General features: G+C 38.1%; 1 protein-coding gene across 1 annotated transcript in view; it reads left to right on the top strand.

Annotated features, from left to right (window-relative positions):
* ST6GALNAC3 (ST6 N-acetylgalactosaminide alpha-2,6-sialyltransferase 3) overlaps positions 1-17,742 on the top strand; it is a 214,212-nt gene that overhangs the window by 97,384 nt on the left and 99,086 nt on the right. The window lies entirely within an intron of this gene.

The following is a 17,742-nucleotide window of genomic DNA, read 5'->3' as shown; positions in this document are numbered from 1 at the left end:
GCTGTTGAACTCACAGGGGCTAAGGCTCCATCCAGAATATATTAAATATGAAAGGGCCGGGGACCCACTGAAGAAGGAAGGGCAGTTCTGCATGCCGCTGGGTTACGTGATTGCCACTGCGCCAGGCAGGGGGTTGGAATGAGGTGGTGATGCCGCGGTCACTGGATCACTGTCAGCCTAACTGATAGCTAGAGAGGAGATGCTAATCCATTGGTATTYGCTGTTGCCTTCATCAGAGGTTAGATGTAGCTTGCGGGAGTCTTAATTCATTCCTGAATTTGATAACATGCTTGGAAGTTCTAACAGTAAATGGAAATAAATGCCCTGAAAGTTGGTGGCCAATATTGATTAGCAAGATATTTGTCTCAATTTTGCTTAGGTCATGAAGTACTCTTTAAACTTAGTAACTTTAATTTTTTCCCCTTGTATTTGCAGATTACTTTCATATGTTCTAATTAAAATGATAACAAAGAAAGTGAACTTGCCTTGATTATAGAGAATGCACTATATTTGGATTTAACTATTCCCTTTGTGAGGGAAGTTTTAYTGTGCTACCTATGTGAAAAGCTCATGTTTCCTGGCTTATGTTTCTTACACATACTTACTTTTGCAAAATGGAAGACCTATCATCTCATCAATGGGCAAGATCCAGAAAGTGATAAAATAATACCATAGTGAATTATCAGAAAATTATAAGATGGARCAGAAGAAAGGAGAGAAAGTTTTTAAATACGTGAGTTGCAGCTTTCCCTTTTATTGAGAGAATAGGTACACATCTTTTGAATACACTCATGGTCTTGCAGGATCTCCGCGGAAGGCTGTCACACCACTGGGTCCRGGATCTCTCCTGCTGTCCAGTCATATTCTGTTCATCAGCCACTTCCAACATCTTTGTCCTTTCTTCACCATTCTCTATTCTCCTTTTTCTATTTCCTTCAGGCTCATTTCTGAGGCAGAGGAGCCTGGCTGCCTACAGCATCTCGGAGGCCTTCTAGTCCCAACTTCTTAATACATTACTAAAATAGCGTGTATACATACATACATACATGTGTGTGTATATATATATAAGGCTAAGAAAGCAGAGTTATTTGGCACTAACCCAGTCAGTCATCTGACATGGCAGGTAAGCTAGGAAATCTAGRTGAACTGCTTCTCTTCCTTTCCCATTCCCTCCCTTACATGCTTACTTWCTGAAGAAAAAAGGAAAACCAGCCCTTTCTCCTGAAGATAGAAAGAATTCTTTCCTTTGGGTAAATCTGAATGGGATGGGACTTGGAAACCTTAAGAGGTGTTGGAAAATCAGTTACTTGGTAGYTAAGGCTGAAGGGTTCAATAATTTGTATTAAAGAAATTCAGGAAATATGGAGATACAAACATTTGTATTTATCTCAAGTAGAATCCAGTGACATGTATATTTTGGGGTGTGATCAAAATAATGCASTAAAGGCATATTGTAAGTGTGTTGTGTATTTGACTTGTCAGTATAATACTATGGAATTTTTTATCACAAAAAAGTCTGGAAATGTTTTCAAATTACTAAAACTAGATTGTATGGGAGTATTTAGTATCAGCTGCGAAGAGAGACATAACTTAATGTCTAATTAAGGCTGTGCACAATACAGTGTTGTTGCTATGGTTTCCTTGATTTGTAGCTATAGCAACAGCTTTGGAAAAACTGACTTTATGTACAGTAAACATACTATATTTGAAGTATAAATAGATGTTARGTGTTTCACTATACTGGCCTGTTAACTCATTTTAGTTTTTTGACAAGACATTTCCGAAATAGATGGTTCTTCACCTAGAATATTTGCTTCCAGTCCCTCCCCTCCCCTTCCCTCTCCTCAGTACATGAGGATCCCTTCCACGATGGGATCTCTTCTGCCCTTCCAACACCCACATCTGAGAGGACTCCCTGAGATCTCAGAGAGGCTGTGGCTGCCTGTTTTGTATCTATAGGTTTTGGTGATAGTTCCCATGAAATCTATCTTTAAGAAATATCATCTGCCTATTTTTGTGAAGGTACCGTTTTTATTTTTATCTTATTTTGATATTTTTTCACRATAAGTGTTACTTTGATATAATACTACAACAGCTGCCTAATTGAAAACTGTTATTGTTCGAGTAAACTTCACAACCCCTTTGCCCTAAACTGATATGTTGATTCTTCTYGTGTATCAAGAACGGGCAAGCAGATAAAAAGAAAAAGATATAAAAAAAATGTAACCTTATTCCCTCTTTCATACCACTCCTACTCTACAAAGAGTTCTGGAAAAATTAATGCACATCATGTATTTAAATTGCAGCATTATGACATCAATTTAAAACCCATTAGCACTTTGAAACTTTATGCTGAGCAAGTCTAATAGTGTTCTTGGATATTTGATTGTGCTTCCAGAAAGGTGAATTTTGAATAGATTTTTATTCTACCATCAGTATTAAAATAATATAGCATTTTCTTACATACGTAAAATGTGAAATATAGCTGCAGTAACACTTGAAACATAATTATAAGAAGTATATTCAAGTACTATGCAAGATTAAAACTGTTCTTGGAAAAGGGTAACTTCTGAGATGACCTAAAGTCCCTACATTAAACTGCAACTTTGAGAGATCTAATGGCTTAATCTAAAATGAATTCTGAGGGAGAGAAAAGGTTTTGTATCATGGACATTGAAGGATCTCATAGTATAGTGATGAGCACAGGATAAATATCCTAGATATAAGGAATATGTATTGTAGCAGTTATGATTCTTTTTAATTCTATTGTAATTGAAATAAAAATCAAAACCAAACCCCTCATCAATGAGTGTTGATAGCTAAAAAAAATACACTTGGATCATATTATCGCATACAGTTTTGCCCGGTGACCTAGAATAACTATTATACAAGCATGAATTGCTTGCCAGTTACGGCATAATGAGATTGTTGCCTCCCAAAACCATTGATAATTTAATTTATTTGCCAAGACAAAAGTATTTTATGTCATTTGAAATTTTTTGACTGACCAAGTCCACGAAGGTCTGCATAGGTGCCTGTCCTTTTCTATGCGTGTCTCAGACGCGATAGGTGATCTCAAAATGATACAAGCTAACTGTGTTTAAGCAACTGAACTGATATTTTAATGACTAACATAAGATGCATTCACTAAAATCGCTGCTATAGTTTCTGCTGCCCTCTTCCTAACCCCCCTTTTTTGCCTAACCACCTTAAGAATAAGCGGCAAGGTCTTCTTGGGACCTCTGTTACCAACCTAGAAGAGAGAGAGCAAGCACAGATGATAAGAGTCCGGGATAGAGTAAATCCTGCCAACCTAGGCTTTTTCCTTCTGTATATATAGAATTAGCTCTGGTTTTTAAAGCAGCCACAACTCTGGTGGTGCCTCCTGAGGAAAAAGTCAAGTGCCAGGATAAATATATCAACTATTCTATACAGAGGAATTAAATCTGCTGCACACAGAGCCTGAATGTGATGAGCCAAGCAGTGGTGCCTATGCGGCAGCGCTTCTTTTTTAAAAAAAGACTAAGGGACTTGCAAAGAGATTACTGTCAGTCATTGAGCTGTGCCATCAGAAGTTAATCCATCTCATCCCAAACGAATCTGGGCTGGTAAAAATAAGTGTTTATGATGCACAGAATCATGAACTGGATTACTGCTGATGAGAGCTTACAGGCTATACTAGAAGAGTTGCCTGGTGTCATAGATTTGCTATCTTCCTCGGTTATAAAAATTTCCAGAGATTTCTTTTGCCTTCTTGAGGATTTTTTGAGGTCAGCAAACGTGAAGCTTTGTGTTAGATAATAGTAGACTACATACCAGCAGATACCAGTTATGTTTTCCTTGTGAGAAGTGCGAAGGACACCTCTCTAAGTAGGATACACCACTTGTCTTGAGAGAGAAACAGAGACAAAACTGAAGTTTTGCAGTTAGCCAGCTTCATAAACCTTGTAAACCAATTTCTATCAGTAGAGTTTGTTTTTAGCTACATGTCAGATGTATAAAAGGACCAGTCAAGGTGAATGAAGTATTCTTCAGACTGGTAAGGAAGAGAGAGAGATAGGTTTGGTGTAATAACTTCTTGACATGGGGAAATCATGGAAGGTTGGCTGGCTGCYGTAATAAACAGACGAGGACAAGGCTTACGATCAATGGGAGGGAGGAGGAACTCTGTATAACCTGAACATACTATTACTCTGGATGAGAACTGAATTTTGTTACTGTGATGTGTTTTCAGCCTCTTCGTCAGTAATGTTTGCTAAATGAAGGGTGGGCTGGTTTGCATTAATAGCAAGCAAACTGCCCACTTGGTGCTTCGTTTTGTCAGCTGAGAGAGCAATATCTTATCACTTGCACATTGAATTTCTGCCCACTATTCTTCTTAAAAATTAAGATGCCTTCATCATAACACATTCACTGCCACCCTACTGTGTTTACACCTGGAGCATATTTCTCATAGAGATTCAAGGTATCCTTTGCCAKCAGAGTGCCTTAGATTGGATGTAGTGATCATGGTACTTTGTACTGGTATATAAAATACACAAAGGAGTAAAAAGAGCCAGTGGAAATGGAGTTTTGCTGGTACAATTATTTCTACACAAGGGATTTCTGCTGGCTATGAAATTCAGGAATTTTAGCCCTTWGTGCTCTCGCCCAGCATAGCTATTCTGGCAGAGCTGCATAGTACTGAGCTGTTCTGAGACTATTAATATTTCCCTTCAGGGGAGCGGACTGCCAGCCACACACAAAGTCACACATATGCACACGGGTGCACACGTGAACTCAGAAGCCAGACCTTGCTCAAGAGACAGACCCCCAGGACTGAYAACCATGCCAATTACTGGCCACTGCCATCTTCCTTGAAGGCCTTTGCTTTCCAAGTTTGCTCCCTTGGCCATCTGTCATAGCCTGAGTTTGGCAGCTTCAAATTCTGCTGCAAGGCTCTGTGGGTTGAATATATTGTTTTTGTGTCTTTTATTGTTCTCTCTGAGTTGCTGGGAAGTTTGTACCATGTGGGTCTTTCTTGATAGGCTTTTTGTTAGATTTAAAAGTGAGTCTTTGTAGTTAAATGCACCTTCAGCTGCTGATCCACGCTCTCCGCTCTCAGATCAGGCTGGAATGGGCGTACTGGTGCAGTGCTGCGGGTGAGCTCGGGGACTCTCTTTGAGCAGATGTAGATGGCACCAGCAAAAATTGCTTTTTTGGGGATAGTCTCTCTTGTCCGGATGAATACATTAATCTGTACTACCATATATGCCATATATTGATCTGTATAAGGGCCTACACAGTTGTGTTGAAGACCTCATGCCTCCAGCTGGCATTACAGTGCCTGGCAGTGTGTGCTTCTTAGAGGTCTCCTTCACGGAGTTACCATGTGTGTAACAAGGAGCTGTGGATACGGCTGTAGCTATAAATTCTGTCTGCCTATCCTTCATAAATCATTTTTTGAATTGCCTCTATACCACTGAGTGATATTACCACTAACACTGGAAATTTCATGGTAAGTCCTGCACCCTAAAATGAAAAGCATTTCAATCTGGGCAGCGTTAGCAGAAAAATGAAGTTCTGTGTTTATTTAGATAATGGCAGTATTTCATTCTTGCAGCTTTACCTTTCCCTTTCCCATTTCATCTATTTGTCATATTCAGCTAGTCAAAGATTACAGTAGTCTGTTGATTGCAGCCACTCAGGAAAGTGGTCAAATTATGGGTGAGATGCCCATTAGATTAATAAATATGGTGCTAGATGAAATTCCTAAGGGAACACAAAAAAACTACTAGGGTCATTTTGGAATTGTCCACTTAATAACAACAATCGATCCTGTATTTTTATCCTCCACCCCAGATGCCTTTACCTTGTCCACACCAGTTCCAGTTCTCTTTTCTCCAAGTAACAGCATCATTTTTTGAAGTACAGATTTTCAGACTTGTCTTTAAGAGACTCCTGTAGTTAGGACCCAGAGTTTTAGATGTGAAATTGAAGAAAATGTCACAGATCTTGAATCAATATTTCTCCAGGGGATAGAACCTGCTTGCTCCAGTTTTAGGCTGCAAAGAATTCACAAGGGCCTTTTATTAATATTTCACCAGCCAAAGTGAAAGTTGGTTTGGGTTGATTTCCTTGGTTCTGGTTCAATGATGCTATCAACACTCCCTCCCTTCTGCCTTTTTGAGTGCTTGTGCCTACGATTCATGTTTGTAAAGAGAAAATAAAATTTCTGGAATGCGTCAAGTTCAAAAGTATTTTTCTAAACTTTTAGAAAATACCACATACGATCAGATTACTGTGAAATGCCTGACTACATGCACAAAAATCACCCGAAAGTACTTCCAGTGTAGTGCACTGAAAGCTTAGATCAGCATCTACAAATATCCTACAATAGAAAATAAACACGATGGTGAAGGACGAAGGTCAACCTTTAAATCAAAACAATAACTCAGGATTTGGTGACACACAATATATTATGGAATTGATTGGTGACTGCCAATTTTGTTCTCTGGTACTTTTTGTTTAATTAATTAGTTGTATTGATTTGGTAACATTTTCTAGCTTAAGGTATAGCTTCTCCTGTCATCTTGTTTCTAACGTGGGTTTGTTAAAGGTGTGCAATGTCTATCTCATTTCCTTTAACTCTCCCCATTTAAATCCAATGTATGTTATCCAAAACTAGTTTCTTCCTTCAGCCTAAGTGCAAATTTGACTTGCTCTTCACTGGCCAAAATTTCTTTCACTAAGTCATCAGATTACCTCTTCTCCAAAAAAATGCCACCATTTCGGATGCTTCTAAGGCACAGCTTGGAGGTTTGGGAGCGTTGGGAGATCTGGGATTGTTCTTAACAAGCCAGCTACTGCGCATTCTGCACGGGGTTTGGTTCCTGAAGACACTGAAGATGTGCCCCAAGATCAATGCATTATATTGATCTAGTCTTTGGATGATGAGTTTTTTGAGAAGCAATTGGCAAATAATGAGACTTCCAGATTTCAAACCAGAAGAACCCATGGAAAAATCATGTCTCAGCTCAGAGCTCATGCACATTTTAAAATTTCTTTCAGATCTGTTTACAAGCATAACTTCTTTCTCAAACGGACCGAGTCTCAAAAAGTTCACTTTCAGCCATATCAGTGTCCCCAGATGTTAAGAACTGGCACTTCTTCAGTGTTTTCTCGGCCAGTCAGGCTCTGGTTAGAAGGCAGAGAAATACAAGTTTCTCARACACGTAGATGGTACTTCTTCATTAATCCTCCCCATGGTAAATATGTTGACAAAGAATAGAGGTAAGATAGGGCTCTCGGGAGTTGCACAGGGGTATACTTCGGAGATAGAGAGGCAGCCCTGAGCGTCCACCATACGGATGAGTCCACTGTGGAGCTGTCCTTTCATTTCTGCTCCAGCTGGTCCATGGGTTTGGAAGTGTTCTGTCATCACCAGCATCGGTGATAGCTGAGGGAGTTAATACCATTACTGTAATACAAATAGGGATGTTCAGTTTTGACCCACTACTAGGAAAAGAACAGCTGGAGGAACAGGAACTAGTGAATAGGAACCACCAGGTTGAGACTCCTAAGACCTATTCTCAATTTCTGTCCTGTTCCTTGCCTTGACCAAAGTACCACTTTTCTTCACTGCTGCAGTTTGATCACATTTATGAAGGATTTGTGTTTTTAAAGAGCAGATAACATTTTTGGAGCTTGTCAAGTTCAAAAAGCAAAATGGCATTAATGAGATTGACTCTTCTTGCAAAATGCTCAGGGATCTGCTATCCCTGATATATTATCACTTATAACCAGTGTATAACTGCCACAGTATTGTTGCCAGAACAACAACAAAAATAATCTTTTCACTGTACTAATGCTTTATTCTGATTGACAAAGGACAAGGCAATCCAGGTACTGAGGCAGTGGTGTTGGCATGTATTGTATAATGATGTATAACAACTTTCACAGACTATCATTAATTTTTGCGTGTATTCTGTCTGTCTTTGATAAGCCTGTGTAACTCCTAATAAATTATTTTGGGCTGAGCACAAGAATTGAAGAGAAATAGACTTTTGTAGCAGTGGAGGCTGGTGATAGCTGAAAATGAGAAGGCAAAACTGAAAGATAATTGTAGATGAGAAGTCGTTTTCAGGCAGTGGATAAGAGTGATATTGTCTCATGTTTAAAATGAGGAATAGCCTTTGCTGCGCACAATGCAAGGTAAATTCTGTTGTGAAATCCAAAATATTTGCTGCGTTCAGGCTGTTGATAATCACATAGGGAACAGCATTGTGGCACTCCTTCCACTTGCTATTTAATGGCTTGCTCCTGCTCTGGTTGGTGTTATCCACTCTTCATTTTGTCRGAAAGAAATGGTCTTCTGTGAGGTCATTTAGTTGAATAGTGCAGAAATCGTTTCCTGCAAACCTAACTATTATCATAACAGAATCCTTAAAAAAAAAAATTACTGTGACGTTCTGAGGTTTTTGAGATTAGTGTCTTCTTTTAAGGCCTCTATTTCCTCTGGTATTACTTCCAGTGCTGTTGACTGAAACTACAGTACATGTCTAGCATGAGTGGCATGAATAATGTATATATTTTTCTGCAAGTTTCAGTGTGTGCTAAACAAAAAATAAAATGGAGGGCTGAAAAAAGTAAATTGGCTCCTCTATCTCCCTGATAGTACATAAATGACCCATAGTCCACACTAACTCAACTCTTAACCTGTTCATTTTTATTTTTAGAATTCATAGGCCTTCTCTCCCATCCCTTGGAAGGTCATACAGTGCACTTAATAGTTCACTTTTTCAATTTTTCCTTACAGTTTGAGATATGGAAAATATTACACCCATTTATACCTCTTTTTTYCCTGCTTCTTTAAAGATATTAAGTGTTTCAACTTCCTTATCATTCTCTCCTCTCTTCAAATATAGATACTTGCAGGTCCACATTTACTACAATGTTATCCAGGCAAACTCTTCCTTATTTTTCCTAATTCATCCRTAACAAAAGCCCACTCCCTTCTCAGCTCTCTCTGTTACCCGGACGTTTGCGCAGCATTCAGCTCTAATGGCAGGGAGGAGGTATTGCTTCGCTATGGCAGAACATGTTATCTCTGCTTATAGATCCCATATTACCTGAGATTTATTTTTCCTAAAGTCTATTGGATGTTCTTTCACCAGATGCATCACTTCACAGTTTCCCAAGATGATGCCCAAATCATTACCTTCCTAACATTTTTCTGCTCTTTCTGCAAATTCCATTAGTTTTCTCCTGAAGATCACCTTTAAAAATGAGGCATAAACATGATCTAACTAGGAAGAGGTCATAAAGATTTGTGTTGCATGAGACCAGTTAAAAAAGGTTTGTGGCTAAAAGGCAATGTGATTTTTCTATTGTTTTTCTGTTTCAGTTCACATAATATAGTCCTGCAAAACTGATTTGAGTTAGTCTTGGAAGTAAGACTTTTACACTTATTTTTTCCATTCAGACTTAGGTAGTTTTCTTGCAGTGTAAATGGTTACATTCATTAGAGGAACAGCTTTCATTATAAAATGTGCCAGATCTATTAAGAAATTAGCTGTTCGTTTTATGTACGTACATACCTGGTTTTTATATACATTTGTACTKCTTGTACATTCTGATTAATTGTGCAATTATCTAGGAAGCTGTACTCGGAATTCCTGAAAATAAGTTCATTTATCAGTCTTTACTAAATCCAAAAGTGCATCTAGTAATTTCCCTTCACTGGCTAAAGTGCATCGCTTTTCTTTGAAAAGTCTAGTTTGTCTGGCAAAATCTTCATAAACATAAATATATTTTTTGCAATTGCATATCACTAACAGGCTTTTCCACATTAGATGCGAGTCAGTAGATATTATCATATAATGCTTCTTAAAAACTGTTTAAATTGTAGAATTGCTAGAGGATTTATGAATGCAGCATTTCTGTTTTTGAGTATCTCAATACTTAACCATCATTTACTTCTAGATGCAGTGAAATATTTGTCTATCTATGGATGTTTCCATTGCTCTATATGTATTCAGGATAGGATAATCTTTAAAAAAAAAAGTTTTCTATATATCAGGTAGTGTCTATTATTTATCCTCTAGAGAATTTGGGAGGGTAAATGTTTTTCTAGATCCCTGTTTACATCTGCTCCCAGTATCTCTGTAAAGACTTCTGGGTTCTCCAGCTTTGTAGAACCTGAGCGTGTCTATGAGCCTGTTAAATAAATTGGGTATTTTGTCAGATTCATACCCTAAATTCTGTCACAGCTTTCTGCATTTCTAGTTATAGTCTTTTTAGTTTAAGAGCAAAGGTGGCTTAAACGTGTTGAGCAATCATCCCTATCAACAACCATTATGCTCAGCCTACGCTCAGTGGTATTTTAAAAACTCWTATTTTGCCCCACGATAACCAAACAGGTTGTGGTAATCAGTAATATTCATGGATGTAGGATAAATTCTACTGTGAAATGATGCCCAGTATCATTCTGCAGCAGAAAATGAACTTTACATGAGCTTTGGTCTGTAGGTAATAGGTTCTTGAAGGCTTAGTGTTACTTTCAGCAAAATGCTAATCTGGCAAATTGGTGCATTTAAGTCACCCACAAATGCACCCTTTTTGTCATATTCAATTGATTGTAACAATTATGGATGCTATATAATGGTGCCATCCTTAAACCTTCCAGAATGCTATTGCCTAGAGAATTTGTTACTGATGAAATCATTACAGTCTTAAAGTGAAATAGGTTGCTACTGAAATTGCTCTYAAAATCTAATTGTAACTTCACTGAATTTTTTCCCATGCTGAAGTTATCTATATGTGTATTCTTTACTTTTATAGAAGCAGCATTTTTATTTGTATGTTTAATTTTATGTTTCTATCTACTACATATACTTTATTTTTTGGTTCTCATTTTCAGTCGTGGGTCAAAAATAACTTCAGTCTAGTTTGCCTTTTTCCTGATACTATTCCATTCTTATTTTACCTGTCACCTGAATAGTAARGCAACATGTTTTCTTCCTTGAGACCTGCCCAGGACTGCTTAAATTAACACAGCAGAAAACACAATTTTATCAGCATTAGTAATTTTCTTTTAAGGGTTTCTTTTGAGGAACTCCCCTCCCCCCCCCCGCAAACATACTTAATAATTTCTTGCCTGCAAATCAATTAAAATTCCCATTATTATTATTGTTGTTATTGTTTAATCCAATCTCTTGCTGTACTCAGATATTTCTTCGTAGGCTTGTGATTTCTCCCTCGTCTTTGGTTCAGATAGTGTCCAATTAAAAAAAAGAAAGGAAATCTTGTTTGATGGCAGTTCAGGAAGAACGAGTTGCATCCTTGATCAGTATGGAGGGTTGCTGTTGCTGGCCACATTCCCTGAGCACCGTGCACCRTGCATTTGTGCCATCCTGTTGTAGCATCTCTGTATTGTTTGAGCCATTATTAGAAGTTGGGATGTTTCACCGTGTTCGGAGTGACAACCTGACAACGCTTGTAATTGTATCTTTCTTTCTGTCCGCTCTTGATCTTTTAATGTAGTTTTATCCTATAAAAGCTAAAAATGCCTGAGTATATTCATCAGCATCTCCTCCTGTAGTCACAGTGCCAGGGCACAAATGGAGTAGACGAACTCCCACCATCACTTCTGTCACCAGCAATAAAGTAAACTCCACTGCTRGGCTCAGAGAAATTACCTTTATTTCCTATAATCTTACGTTTCTTGAATTTGTCTCTTCCCAGAGAAGCAGACTGAATGAAAGACATTAATTTAATTCCTTAATTTTTATTTTAAATTTGCCTTCAGGAAAATGGAAATTCAGGAATCCTTGTATCTACACTTACAGTATATGCTATGTCCATACAAGGTATATTAGTGTGTCCTTGGACTTCTCTAATCATGCTTACAATTGCTCTACACTCCTTCCTAAACAGAGAAGCTTTGCAAAGTAAGGAGGTCAAAATCATTGATGTGGTTTGAATAGTCCATGCATATGTACTATTTTGCTTGACAATTGCTGCCAAAGAATCTCAGATACCAGAAACTATTTGTTAGAAGCAAATATTGTTAAGACCGTCATGCTTATGTCCTACTATTGTGAAAATTGCAATGGGATTGCTGCCTTTAACCCAGGTGGTCCTCAATGATGGGCAGAAATGACCTTGAGGTAACGTCTCCTCAGAAGGCAGGCACTTCTAGCCACGCAACAACATCCCCCAAACGCTGTGTTGCGGTGTCAGCCTTGGATATGAACTCATGCCTAGAGATGCACATCTGCAGCCTTCTAGCATAGAGGCAATAGTGCTGCCAGCTCTGGTGCGCTGACAGCAGAGGAGTTGGTTTTGAATCCCAGAAGTAAAGAAACAGAGATAAACACACAGACWTCTACTGTTCAGAAAAATGACAGTACAACCCCAGAAAAATCTTACCTTCAGTTACCAAATTATTTTGTTTTCCAGGCTGGTGGGCATAATTTGCTTCACTAATGCAGTTTTAGAGCATGATCTATTCATTTTTTTCCCCAGAACGAGTTCTTCTGGCAAAATAAAAGCCCTTTGAAAAATCTGATTTATGTTACAGACACAGAATTCTGGTTCAGTATCCAGCAAAGTGGTGGGGTCAAGGTTTATGGTCTGYATTTTCTAAGTGCTGTGCATGGATTTACATGCTGACGGCTTTCATTAGCACTAACACAATTTGTGCATGTGGCCCTGTGCACTACTCTGGGAACGGAGCCCTCAATAGAGAAGATATTTACTGCACTGAGGCTCCTGTTGGGAAATACGAACAGCTGTGCTCCAAACAGAAAACACACATCTGAAGTAAGAAAGCATACTGAAAATTATGTCCTGGCAGTTAAGGTTTTTATTTGTACGTACTGCTATGCAAAACTGAAAGGAAGTATCACTCTTCTAGAATAAATAYGGCTGGCAGAGTTAATAGGAGAAAAAAATCTGTCAACAGAAAAGATTTTTCTGATTATAAATTTTTTGTGCTGCTGTTTCTGTAGTGTTGATATAAAAGAAATATAATTAATATGTAAAAGCTCTATCACTTTGCTAATTATGTTTTACCAGCAGTGAGGTGACCTGCTTACATTTTTGAATAGTCAGATAAAATTATTGCTCCAGAACTTGTACTTACATATACTTACATAGATTTTTAGATTTGACTGTTTTAAATTTTCAATTCTAGTATCCCGGCACCTGCTGTGCATTGGAATTGAGCGTGTGAGAAAYGCTTTACCTATCATTTCATTGTAGGATCCTTCCATTTGCTTTCATTATGTCTGTAGTTGACCAGTAGCTAAGTGCACACCAAGTAAGGAGGACTTTGCAAAAAGAAAKTGTAGTTTATTTTAACTTTGACTCCTGGAGCGCATTTCAGTGCCTAAAACGTGCCCCCCTGTGGTTCCCTGGAACTGATTGTGCCCTCGCATTCCCTGTTCCCTGTAGGGTGATGCCTGCGATGTCAAAGCCGCAACACCGCAAATCTCCATAAACAGGGAGAAAATAAGGCTTTTGGAGGACTCCTAACGTCTCTCTAAATAAACAAACCATACTAATATTTTGCCTTCACATAAGGTTTTACGTATGGAGAGGTTTAAGGTAGGGAGGTTCTTTCTGAGTAATAATRTAACAAATTCTGTGCAGTTTTGAAAAAGTAAAAGTTTCAATGTATGAATTTGCCATTTGGGAAAAATGAGACCTAGAGGTTGTTATGTACTTGAGACTGCAAAGCAGATCAGCAGCTGGCCAGACCAGACCAGACTTGAGACCAAGGCCCTTCTTCCAACCATAAGACCTATGTTTCCCTCCGAAGGGAGGCTCTTGTGTCTCCAGAGGATAAYGTGAATGAGAGGCACAAAAACCAACTTAAATTGTAGTCTTACCTAAATGGCTTTTAATTAGGTTACATGAGGTATTTTGGAATATGGCTGCTGGTAGACTCAAAAATTTGGAAGGTTCCTTAATATGAATGTTTTATTTCTTAATGACATATTGGTTGATTGGGGGGCAAAGGTATTATTTTTGCCAGAGCTGATTGGAAAAAACATTTTACCAATAAAAATCATGAGGTTATAGTAAAAAAAAAAAAACAAAACAATGTGGCTTCTGAAATTGAAGGTGGTATTCTGCTACTGCCGCTTCAACTGTTAGCTGAGATGACTGAGATCGGTGTGGTGGATGGGAAGGTTCTGGCCCTGCCGTGGGCAGTGTCGGTGTCAGTACCATGGGTTTTGGGTTGCTTAGGTACTTTTGAAGTTGACTTATGAAAAGTACCCTGCCATAATATTAGCAGAGTTGCAAAGTCAAGGTTCAGCAACTGGGAAATGCCGTAAMTGAAGTCATCTTATCCACTCATGATTCAGACTCCTTTCGTGCATTCATAGATGTGGTTATTAGACAACTTCAATCCCTGCTCAGATTTCATGTTTTCTGGTGTGAGCTAGAAATGTGTAAAAAGGTTGTTGGAATTGCTATGTCATTTGCTGAAGAAATAGCAAGGTGTAGGGAAGGAAACATGACATTACAGGAATGGAAGGAAAGGCTGTCATGGTTAAGGGTTAGATAGCAGCCGTTAGATTTTATTCTTGCTTGTTACAGAATTTCTGTATGATCCTAGTCTAATGAAACCATATTTTCACAATTTGTGTGTTGTTTGCTTTCTAACTGCTTATTTTGAGATCCTTGGGTCTGATATATTAAGCACTGATCTCTCACAGAGATAGTTCAAGTCAAGAGCAGTTTTTTGAATATATAAAATATCGAAGAATTCTGATTACTCGCATATCCTGTGTGTCAGTGAGTATATGCTTTTAAATTTAATTGATAACCTTTACCTTAATTTCTCAGATCCCTTCTGCTGAAGGGGTCTTATAARGTCTTCTCTCATTTCTCTTTAGAACAATGTTTGAGAAGTGAGGAGCTACTAGAATRTAAGTTCTGTGCAACAGCCTAGGTAGAAATTAGTAAGTCTCAGAGCAGGGTGTGAGTAGTGCTCAATAAATGAGACATGGGGACACATTGAATAATAATAAGAAAACAAAGGCATCGAGTAGCAGCTCATTATGTCAGTCAGTGCAGGCAGGGGTCCAGAGGAAAAAATAGTAGGTGGTCGRGTAATTAAAGACAGTATCATAATACATGCACACAAGGTTGCCCAATTAGAGCTGCATAGCAACCTTAATTCTGACACTTCCGTAAATGTTCAACGCTTGATTTTACACATTTAATGTTCTCTAGCATAGTTTTGGTGTATTTACATATAGATACTCCCTATTGCCTCCTCCATTGCCACACATTAGGTAGAACTACTGAGAAACACAGTTAGTTGAAGAAACAGGGGTTTTGCGCTGAGCCTTGGATAGCATGCTGCAGAGCAGGAGACTTCAGGCTGTCAGAACTTTGGAAGTCTTAGATCAGTGATGATGAGTCCATTTCCTTTGTTTAATTATTTTTAAGAAGTTAGTAATATTTTAGTACATAATCATTTCAGTCTCTTTTCTTAAACATAATGTTACCTTTTTTCTACTTCTGGTTCTACATTTATTCTTAACAGCTTAATGATGATGGTGAGGATGAAATATCTTTTTAATGAGAACTGCATTCCTAAACTATTTTCCTTTGAGTATGAGCAATTTCTGGCTATGGCTCTCATTTTAGAACATAATTTTATGTCATCTGATTTTCCTTTTGGGGAAAATATTTATTTGAAACCAGATGATTTTTGTTTCTGAAGTAAAGCTTGAGTTAACATTGTCTGCTTATGTGATTTGGAACTTTTCAGAATATCAGAGAAGGGATAGGAGAAGAGTGGACAGGAAGATAAAGGTTAATCCAGATGTTTTTTCTTGTTTATGCAAGTAAAATGTTTTAGTGCTTCAGTACTGCAGTTCTCATGAGCYGTGCCTGTGCTATAAGATGGGATTGTGTGCCTGTGCTGGTAAGTGGTCTATGGAAGTAGGATGCCAGCACTCCACGATATGCCCTCTCTTGAACGTGGCCGAGGGGTGACRAAGGGCTTTTTTCCCTGTGCTTCTCCAGTGAGATGAGAAGACCACGTATCTCAGTCGCTGTTGTCAGAGGCCAGGTTCCTCTTCCCAGCCTGCTGGAACAGATGGGTGAACGAGGGGATATRGGAATTCAAGGATGTGTCTGAGTTAAAGAATCACCTTCCTCGGTGTGTGATCCCAGAGGCACCTCTGTTGCTCCAGAACGCATCCATGTTCACAGTCTTGTTTGCAGAATCAAAGCTGTCAGGTTTCTTTGTAAAGCTACAATTTTATATCCTTACTCATGCTATATATATCGTCATACCAGTGAGACCACTGGCGTTGCTAGGTGATCTTCAGCAATAGTAATAGTGTCCAAACGTGAACCCAAATGACAGGTTCGGGGTTGGAAAGCCTGAAAAAATCAGCTGCTTTTTACTTTGCTTCTTCACAGCCTGATAACCCGTAACACGTTCCTTCCCTTTCCGAAGATTTTGCCTGAAATAAAAAGCTGTCATAGTGCAGACAAGAAGTCATGGACAAACGTCTCTGTATCATGTAKCAAATGATGCAGACATCGTCTTTGAAAACTCTATATTTGTAATTTTTTCCAGAACCCAGTGGTTCTTGGACTTATGGTCAAAACTCTCAGTAATTAAACATTGCTGCATAGGAATGAAAGAATCTTCTTTTTGTTTTTTAAACTCCTCTAAGGAAATGAGTTTAGCAGAGTAACGGAACAAACGAARCATAATGTAACTTTAAAGTTATGATAGTAAATAACCTACAAGTGCCCTTTCACTTGCACTTAGTATTGTTCTTTATTTTAGTTTTCCATTGGAATTGTCGTCAGCTTTATCTTTTTTGCTGTTGTTTAGCATTCAGGAATGATGTATTAAAAAATCTCTAAGACACAGAAAGCCTTTTATAAAATAGCTAAAGAAGTATTGAAAATAGACGGCTAACTCTGAAATTATATTGACTCTTATTGCAGTTTTTATATCAGTTTTATCATATTTTTATAAAGCTTTCCACTTTTTTAAAGCTCTCTCTTTTAGAAACTATATGGAAATCATTTGGCAATGAATTACATTATAGCATAACCTAAAATTATTGTTTTATCTCATATTGTGAAGTGCTTTGTAATCTTTTTTAAGACTTAGGTTGGTATATTTTCTGACAGTCTTGGAATAACTAAGTTACAGAAGCTTTATCCTTTATTATTTTGATATACAGGAGTACTATTTTGAGCTTCATATATGAATTTTGTGACACATTTTTCACTTTTATAGTTAAGGATTTGTATTCCTGTAACACCCTGTTGATRTGAATTAGAATTAGAAACGTGGTGAACTGCACATAGATGTTCAGATGGTAACGAGTACTGGATGGCAAGTCAAGCCGAAGGACACGCAGAGCTCAGTATCTATTCAGAACATTTTATAATTTCTTTTGCTGCTATATTTAGGCTTCTTCAAGAAGTATCTCAAATAACCTAGCAGTGTTTAAGTGCTTGTATAGGGACAGAAATTACCTCTGTGAGATCCTGCTTTCTTTCTGATACTTTTTTAGCAAAGCATTTCAGCTCGTGCATAGCAGTAGCTGTATTTAACAGGGGCCTCATTCAAAACTAGATAAAGACATTGATTTTTCATGTGTTTCAGAACAGATCCCGAAGTATTTAAGCAYATGCTAAAGTCTGTATTGGCTGAAACGTCTCCAGTTTTTAATAGGTAAAATTTTAAAGGGAGGTTCTCAATGGGGT

Source organism: Rhea americana, unplaced genomic scaffold (genome assembly GCF_003343005.1).
Source record: "Rhea americana isolate MKP2758 unplaced genomic scaffold, rheAme1 scaffold_136, whole genome shotgun sequence".
Lineage (NCBI taxonomy): Eukaryota > Metazoa > Chordata > Aves > Rheiformes > Rheidae > Rhea > Rhea americana.
The sequence above is the reverse complement of the archived record's forward strand: the minus strand, read 5'-3'. Positions and strand labels throughout refer to the sequence as shown.